Consider the following 6,576-nt stretch of genomic DNA (forward strand, 5'->3'; position numbering starts at 1 on the left):
TGCTGACTCCACTGCTTGAAAAATTTGTTTACTGCCCCCCCCAAATTTTCAGTGATCAGTGCAGTAAAGAGGAAAATTAATTTTAGCTCCCTAAGACGTATATGTACTTGAAAATTTTAACCACAAAGTAAATTATTTGATAATAGTCACTGATTTCTTTAAGCTGGTTTAATGAATTCCTAATATCAGCAAATTTAAGGCCTAAGGGCACTAAACTAACTGTAGACTCAGATTGCATCCAACAGAATTACTCACCTAGTATCGGTGAGATTATTCTTGCACATAATGGTAAACCTAAGTACAGAGGTAAGTCTTTTACTAAGAACATTACCTAGGATGAGCAGTATATGCTTATTAGGAAATTAACTATGTGAATTGAAGAGACCAGACTTCAAAATCTAATTTTTATAAATATGCTCTATGTTCTCATTGGATAAAACTGGTTATTAACCAATTTTCCAGAACAGCTGTACAGAATATCTGCGTGGCAGCCAGCTAAATGGTACAAAATAACATGTTTAAGCTGGAATGGCTTATAATTTTATTTAAATAAAATCGCTGCTATAAAAAGTGCTTCCCAAAGCTAAATAAAATATACAAATATTTTAATTAAGGCAATTTCTCTGTAAAAAAAAAATCATCCTTTTAGGAGTGATTGCTTTGTAAACAAAGGATGGGTCAGAGGAGAGAGCCTTAAACTCAAGGCTGACGTTCAGGCCCATGTCACCCTATAAACCCGCCCCGAACAATTCTATTTTCTATTTGAAAAGAGAAACCAGCTGTGGGTTGGGTTTACTAGGTGACGTGTGATTGACTGACTCACCTGCTGGAGCAGCCCCGCGCATTCTCACCTTTTGTTTATTGGGCCTTGTTTCTAAACACGTGGATGCGCAGACCGAGAGAAGCTCCACCAGCAGCAGCAGCCTTCGCGCGCAGCGCCCTCCGCCCCACCCCGCCCCCACCCCCACCCCATGTGTGGGATTGTTTAAATTTCTTATTTGGACCCAGTGGCAATTCTTCGGCGACACAAATACTCCATATTTAGTGAAATAATTCTCTTTTGAGAGCTGGTTAGTGGCGGTGAACAACCATTTATTTACTTTAAAAATTAATAATAAACTTTATAAACTACCCATCCATTTGCCCCTCCTCCCCAGTACAAGCTTGGGTGAGTAGGTTATTTTCAGCCTTTCTTCTCGACGGTGCTCTAGCTGGTTGGGGGAGGGAAAGAGAGGGGAGGAGGGAGGGAGACAGGGAGAGAGAGAGAGAGATGGGAAGGGGGGAGTGGAGAGAGGCGGGCACTAGGAGAAGGAGTAGGGTACCAGTGAAGAAGAATCAGGGAATATGGAGACTATGAAGAATCACGACCATTAGTGTCCAGTGAATTAGAAAAAATAAAACAAACTGTGTTCTTTCCCTGTGTTCCCTGCTCTGTGTGGCGGTTTTGTGAGGGCCTTGCTCTCCGCAGATCCTTTCTCCCCTTGCCTGGACACCCCCACTCCCCCTTAATGCGATTTTAGCTTTCCTCTTGTAAATTTCAGAGCCAGCTCGGAGGTTATTGAGGACACTTATCTGAAAGAAAGAAAGAATAGAGGTGCTGAGGGTGTTTTTGATGTTTCTTAAAAGGCAAAAACAAAACGCCCTCTTCTAAACAAGGGCACACAATTGTACCTGCTTTTTATTTTTATTGGGGGGGGGTGCTGGTTGAATGAGACTTTTTAGTATGATTTAAATATTTTTTTAAAGAAAACTAAAAATATTTTACCCTATCATATTTAATCAGCTGTAATTATAACACATTCGAAATGAATAATATGCCTTGACAGTATTTTTATTGTTATTGTTCATTGCATGATGTTCGACTGCTTTAGAAGCACAGGAAAGAGAAGTAAACGCGCTACAAATGGGGAATTACCCTCGTTTAGCATTAAAATTCATTTAGATAAAATTGCCACAAACATTTAAATGGGAAGATTAGTTCCCCCTCACGCCTTATTGCACTCGCTCAATGGTTCCGTTAAGAACATTTTACACGTTGGAAATTCCGTCTTCTCAGACGGCTTGCTGTTTCCTAGTTACCCACATTCAAAGCAAAGGCAGCAGCAAAGGCAGCAGCAAAGGCGGCGGCGGCGGCGGCAGCAGCAGAGAGAGAGAGAGAAAAAAAAGTTTTGGCAACTGGTCTGCAATTCATCCGCTGCCGGCCCCAGCCTCCCCTCCGCCCACGGCAGTCCGCCCCCCCACCCAGCACCTTTCCCCACCCCACTTCTTCTCTCCCCATTAAGTAATTTGCCGAGTCCCGTCCCCCGGAAAACCAGTTGCTTAGGTGTGTAGTATTTGAATGTGATGTTAAAATACAAAGACATTTGTATGTCTCCCTTCTCTCGCTTCTGCTCTGAGTTGAGGCTTCCGTTTGAAAGTGCTGAGTTTCTAACGTCGCCTACTCTGAGGCCCCAAGGCACGTTTTTGGGCTTTCCTTCCTGCCAGGACATTTCCAGGAAATGCACCACTGTTTCTTGCTTGTGTTAGAAACGTGTGAAAGAATTAGTCTGAAAAGTCTTTGCAACGTCGTTTCTCCCTCTCCTTTTCTTCTCTCTCTCTTCGTCTCTCTCCCTCCCCTTCCCTCCTCCCTCCCACTCCCCCTCCCTCCCCTCGCAGAGCCGCAGGAAAAGAAGAATGTCGGCTTCGACTGCCATCTTTTGGGGATTTGGAAAAACGACTCGGTAGGAAACGGAGGGAGGCGGAGGCGCGGGGGGTGGGGGGAACCCCCTTATTATCCTGTGTCGGAACTGGCTCCCTTAATCTGATGCTTAAATATTTGATGTGGAAAAATTACCCATAAAATTAGTTACTAACAATTTCAAATTGAAATCACTTATCGAATTATAAACGCATTAAAGCTGTATGGATGGTATTAGGAGTTTCTCGGGAGGCAGCGGGTGTCTCCTTGCAGTGCGCCCGGCCGGCGAGTTTCGCCCCGGGGAGAGGCACCCCCGCGGAGCCCGGGGAGGACTGCGGGCAGGCCGGCGCGGCGCTCGGGCGCGGGGTCCGGGCCTGGGGGACCTCGCCTGGGGGACCTAGAGCGCGGCCAGGCCTGGACTGAGGCTCCGGCGAGCTGGGCTGGCGGCGGGGGGGCGGGGAGGAGGGAGGGGAAGGAGCGGCGGTGGGAGGCTCCGACCCCAGGGCACAGGCGCCTACCAGAAAACTTCGTAGTCAACTCGAAAGCTTCTGAAAAGGAAAAACGCGAGCCCAACCCGGCCCCTCCCGCGCGCGTCTCCCACGCGGCACGCAGATTTTGCGCTCCGGATCGGTTGCTGTGTGCAGCGCCCCCCCAAGTCTGCATGTCAGGGCGGGAGGCGAGACGCCGGTGGCCCGCTGCTGGGCCGACCTCCGCGGGAGAAACTCCAGCGGGCCGCCGCGGAAGCGGCCAGGAGTCCAGATTAGAACGCCGTGGCCCCCTGCGTCCTACCGTGCACAAGGGTCCTGGCCTGGACCGCGTGCTTGTGAAGACGGGTCTTTGCTCAGAGCCCAGGGCACTTTGGGGGTGGGGGTGGGGGCGGCTCCGGCACCTCCAGTAGCTTCCTATATCCTCCCCACCGCAACAAGAAAGTCAAGTGTAAGGGGACTGCTGACTTCGTCCCTGGAGACGAGGCGACCCCGGGTCTCCGCAGAAGGTTGTGGAAAGATACCTCCTGGGGCGCTCTGGGCCCCCTTCCCTTGGAACCGCTCGGGTGTGCTTTGTGGTGGACTAGAGGCTTCTTGATGGATTCTGTTCCCGAGCCCCTGCGCGGCTCTGGGAGCGCGGCTCCGAGAGCTTGGGGCTCGGAGGGCACTTGGGACCCGGGCAGCGCCCGCCAGGCGGGTCGTGAGTGCCAGGGTCGGGGGCCGCAGCAAGGGGGCTTGGGCTGCACCCCCGACGCCTTAGGCAGGAGCTCCTCGGGAAAGCTTTAAAGTCTCTGCAAACTTTCCCTTCCATTTTAGGATCCCAGCAGGCCCTTGGCCCATGTGAACGCACTAAAAACATGACTTGATTCAAGCTCCGGGGTGGGAGCTTGAACGCCGGGTGGAGTGGCATGGAACTGGGTAGTGATGTGCCCCCCTTGGCCTGGCTGGCATTTCCCCTCGTCTCACGCCCCTCTCCCGTGCCATCCCGCACCCACTTGACTGTTAGAAGGTCCGCTGCGTTCAGGGTGGCCAGGTGCAGTTTACAGGAGGTTGGGAATCCCAGAGCCGAGGAGAGAGCGGCGAGGGAGAAACAGCGGGAGATCGCCTTTCAAGGGAGGCGGCTGATGGCGGGGAGCGGCGAGAGTGAGTGTGAGTGTGTGTGAGTGTGTGTGTGTGTGTGTGTGTGTGTGTGTGTGTGTGTGAGAGAGAGAGAGAGAGAGAGAGAGAGAGAGAGAGAGAGAGAGAGAGAGAGAGAGACTTTTTGGCCCAATCTGCCCGCCAACGCGTCTGTAACATTCTCTCCCAAGGCGGAGCTGAAAGGAAAAACAAACAACATATTGAGCAATCAGTTCGCCAACATTTGAGGTTCTAAGAGTTTTTGCCCTAAAAACGAGTACCCCGGGGTCTTGGCGGGGAGATGAAGGACGTTTAGGGTCTCGGTTCTCGAGGGCCGCGCCCCGGGGTGACCCCCTCCGCGCGCTGCCCCCTGCCAGTCAGGCGCTCTCAGCCCACTGTGGGGGAAAGCCAGGCGGTGAAGCCCTGGAGAAAAGGGATTTAGTTTTAAGCCAGTCTCCCATCGATCGAGTCGGTAATTTCTACCCCTGCCCACTCGCAGACACACTCACCTCTACCCTAAAGCATTAAGTTCATTACGCGAGCAATGATCTTAATCTCCAGGCGGAAAACGAGTCCCGGGACCTCGCCGATTCGGGAAGCAGTGAATAAAGTCACCTGTTCACGCAGCAGCGCTGGCGGCTCGTCGGGGCGGGGGCCTCGAGTGGCAAGGCAAGCTGCGCAGGGGTTCCTCACTCCGCGCTTGGGCGTGCCCGGCAGGGGTCAGGAACCCTGTGTCTGCTTTCTTTGGGTTGGCGACCTTCTCGAAGGGTGGGATTGCGCTCGCAAGCTTTCCTCCACCCCTTCCTTATTCTTTTCATCTTGGGCCCCCTCACACCTCTGCGCTCCCTTCCTTCTCCCTTGCCCCAAAGTGGCGAGCTCCCCTTCTTCACGGAAGGTCCCGAGGCTCTCACCCCCATCCTACCACTACTCTCCGCAGCCCTCAGGTCCCCAAACTGCAGTCCTCCGCTCTTTCGCGCCCGCCTCCTTCACCCACCAACTTGGACATGGGTGGGTGGGGAACGCTCAGCGAGGCCCTCTTGAAGTCACTTGCTGAGGGTACCCTGGGGCTTTGAACAACCAGATTCCTCGATCTAGGGGAGATCCCTGCGTCCAATGATAATTCCAATTCAAAGAAACCCTGCAAAGCTCAAAGCTGCAAACACCCCTAGCAGACGCCGGCTCCCCATCGACCCCCACCGCGCCCCCGCCACCTTTGCTTTGAGCAGCGTCTGGCACCGCAGGGAGATGGAGGCGAGCCACGCGCCCCATCCTTGCTGGCCGGCCCACGAGGCGCCAGCTTGTTGTGGAGACTCAGTTTCCACTGGACAGTCGTGAAAGCGGGGAAAACACAATGCAGTGGCTATGTAAACCCACGTTCCCGCACTGCTAACCCGACCCCAATCTGATTTCCAAGAGGTGCATTTTCAGGTAGTCCTAAACTGTGAACAGCGAGCTTTGTGTGTTATCTAATGGGGGTGGGGATGGGAGAGAAGGAGACTCCCACCGCCCGCTCCAGGCTTTAATGTCTGAAATAACGAAAAGCCTGTGTGGCAGCTGCTGCTGGAGCCAAAACTAACTCTTTGGAAGACGGAAAAGAGTGAAAGGCAAAGAAAGACTGTTCATTTTTTTTCCTTTGGTGCCGTTTGGGATGTCATCTGTTTCCTTGGCGACTGTGTTCAGCCCCCGGAGCCCCTGGGCTCCTGGATTGTTAGGGGGGAAAAAGCATGCTATTTCTGCACCGTCATTTATCACTGTCAGCGCATAATGATTCCCCTTGCAGCCCCTTATTGATGTTTGTAATTGCATTATCTCATAAAGGAGGATGATCAATGAAACCGAGCCGTGCATTCTGGGGTCAGAGGAAGCCAAAGTACTGTTTGTCCCCTTTAATACAACAAGTACTCATTATCTTTAGGTCTGCATTCAAAAAATGATCTGATCTGGGGCTGACCCTGTCGGACATCCCAACACTTTTTAAAACGCGGTTTGTGTAACCTTTTGCTTAAATGCTAAATCAAGTACCTGTCTTGCATTTCAACGAAACAAGATGCTAAAACTGAATGGGAAAAGCGTTTCTTCCTTTCTTTTTCTTCCTTTCCTTTCCTTTCCTTTCCTTTCTTTCTTTCTTTCTTTTTTTTTTTTCTTTCTGGGAGGGGTGCGATCATCTGTAGCCTCACGCGATTTTACACTGCAACTGCTTAGTGATATAATGTAGAAAAAGCAGCGCCCAACAGCAAGGGACCCAACTCATCTAATGCATAAAAAATTGGGGGATGCGTGGGTAAAAAGGTATCTGGG

At 51.5% G+C, this 6,576-nt stretch overlaps 1 long non-coding RNA gene across 2 annotated transcripts; it reads right to left on the reverse strand.

The window, feature by feature from the left end:
- Positions 1–1,071: 1,071 nt before the first annotated feature.
- On the reverse strand, positions 1,072–4,414 carry LOC109260595 (uncharacterized). 2 transcript variants are annotated; one of them, XR_002077101.2, is made up of 2 exons: positions 4,158–4,414; positions 1,072–2,071 (listed from the first exon to the last, which is right to left on the reverse strand). It is a non-coding gene; the product is annotated as an uncharacterized LOC109260595 (long non-coding RNA). The 2 variants fall into 2 exon arrangements; XR_008417872.1 differs by having other exon boundaries at positions 3,196–4,414.
- Positions 4,415–6,576: the final 2,162 nt, after the last annotated feature.

Source organism: Panthera pardus, unplaced genomic scaffold (genome assembly GCF_024362965.1).
Source record: "Panthera pardus isolate Hobbes unplaced genomic scaffold, ASM2436296v1 HiC_scaffold_25, whole genome shotgun sequence".
Lineage (NCBI taxonomy): Eukaryota > Metazoa > Chordata > Mammalia > Carnivora > Felidae > Panthera > Panthera pardus.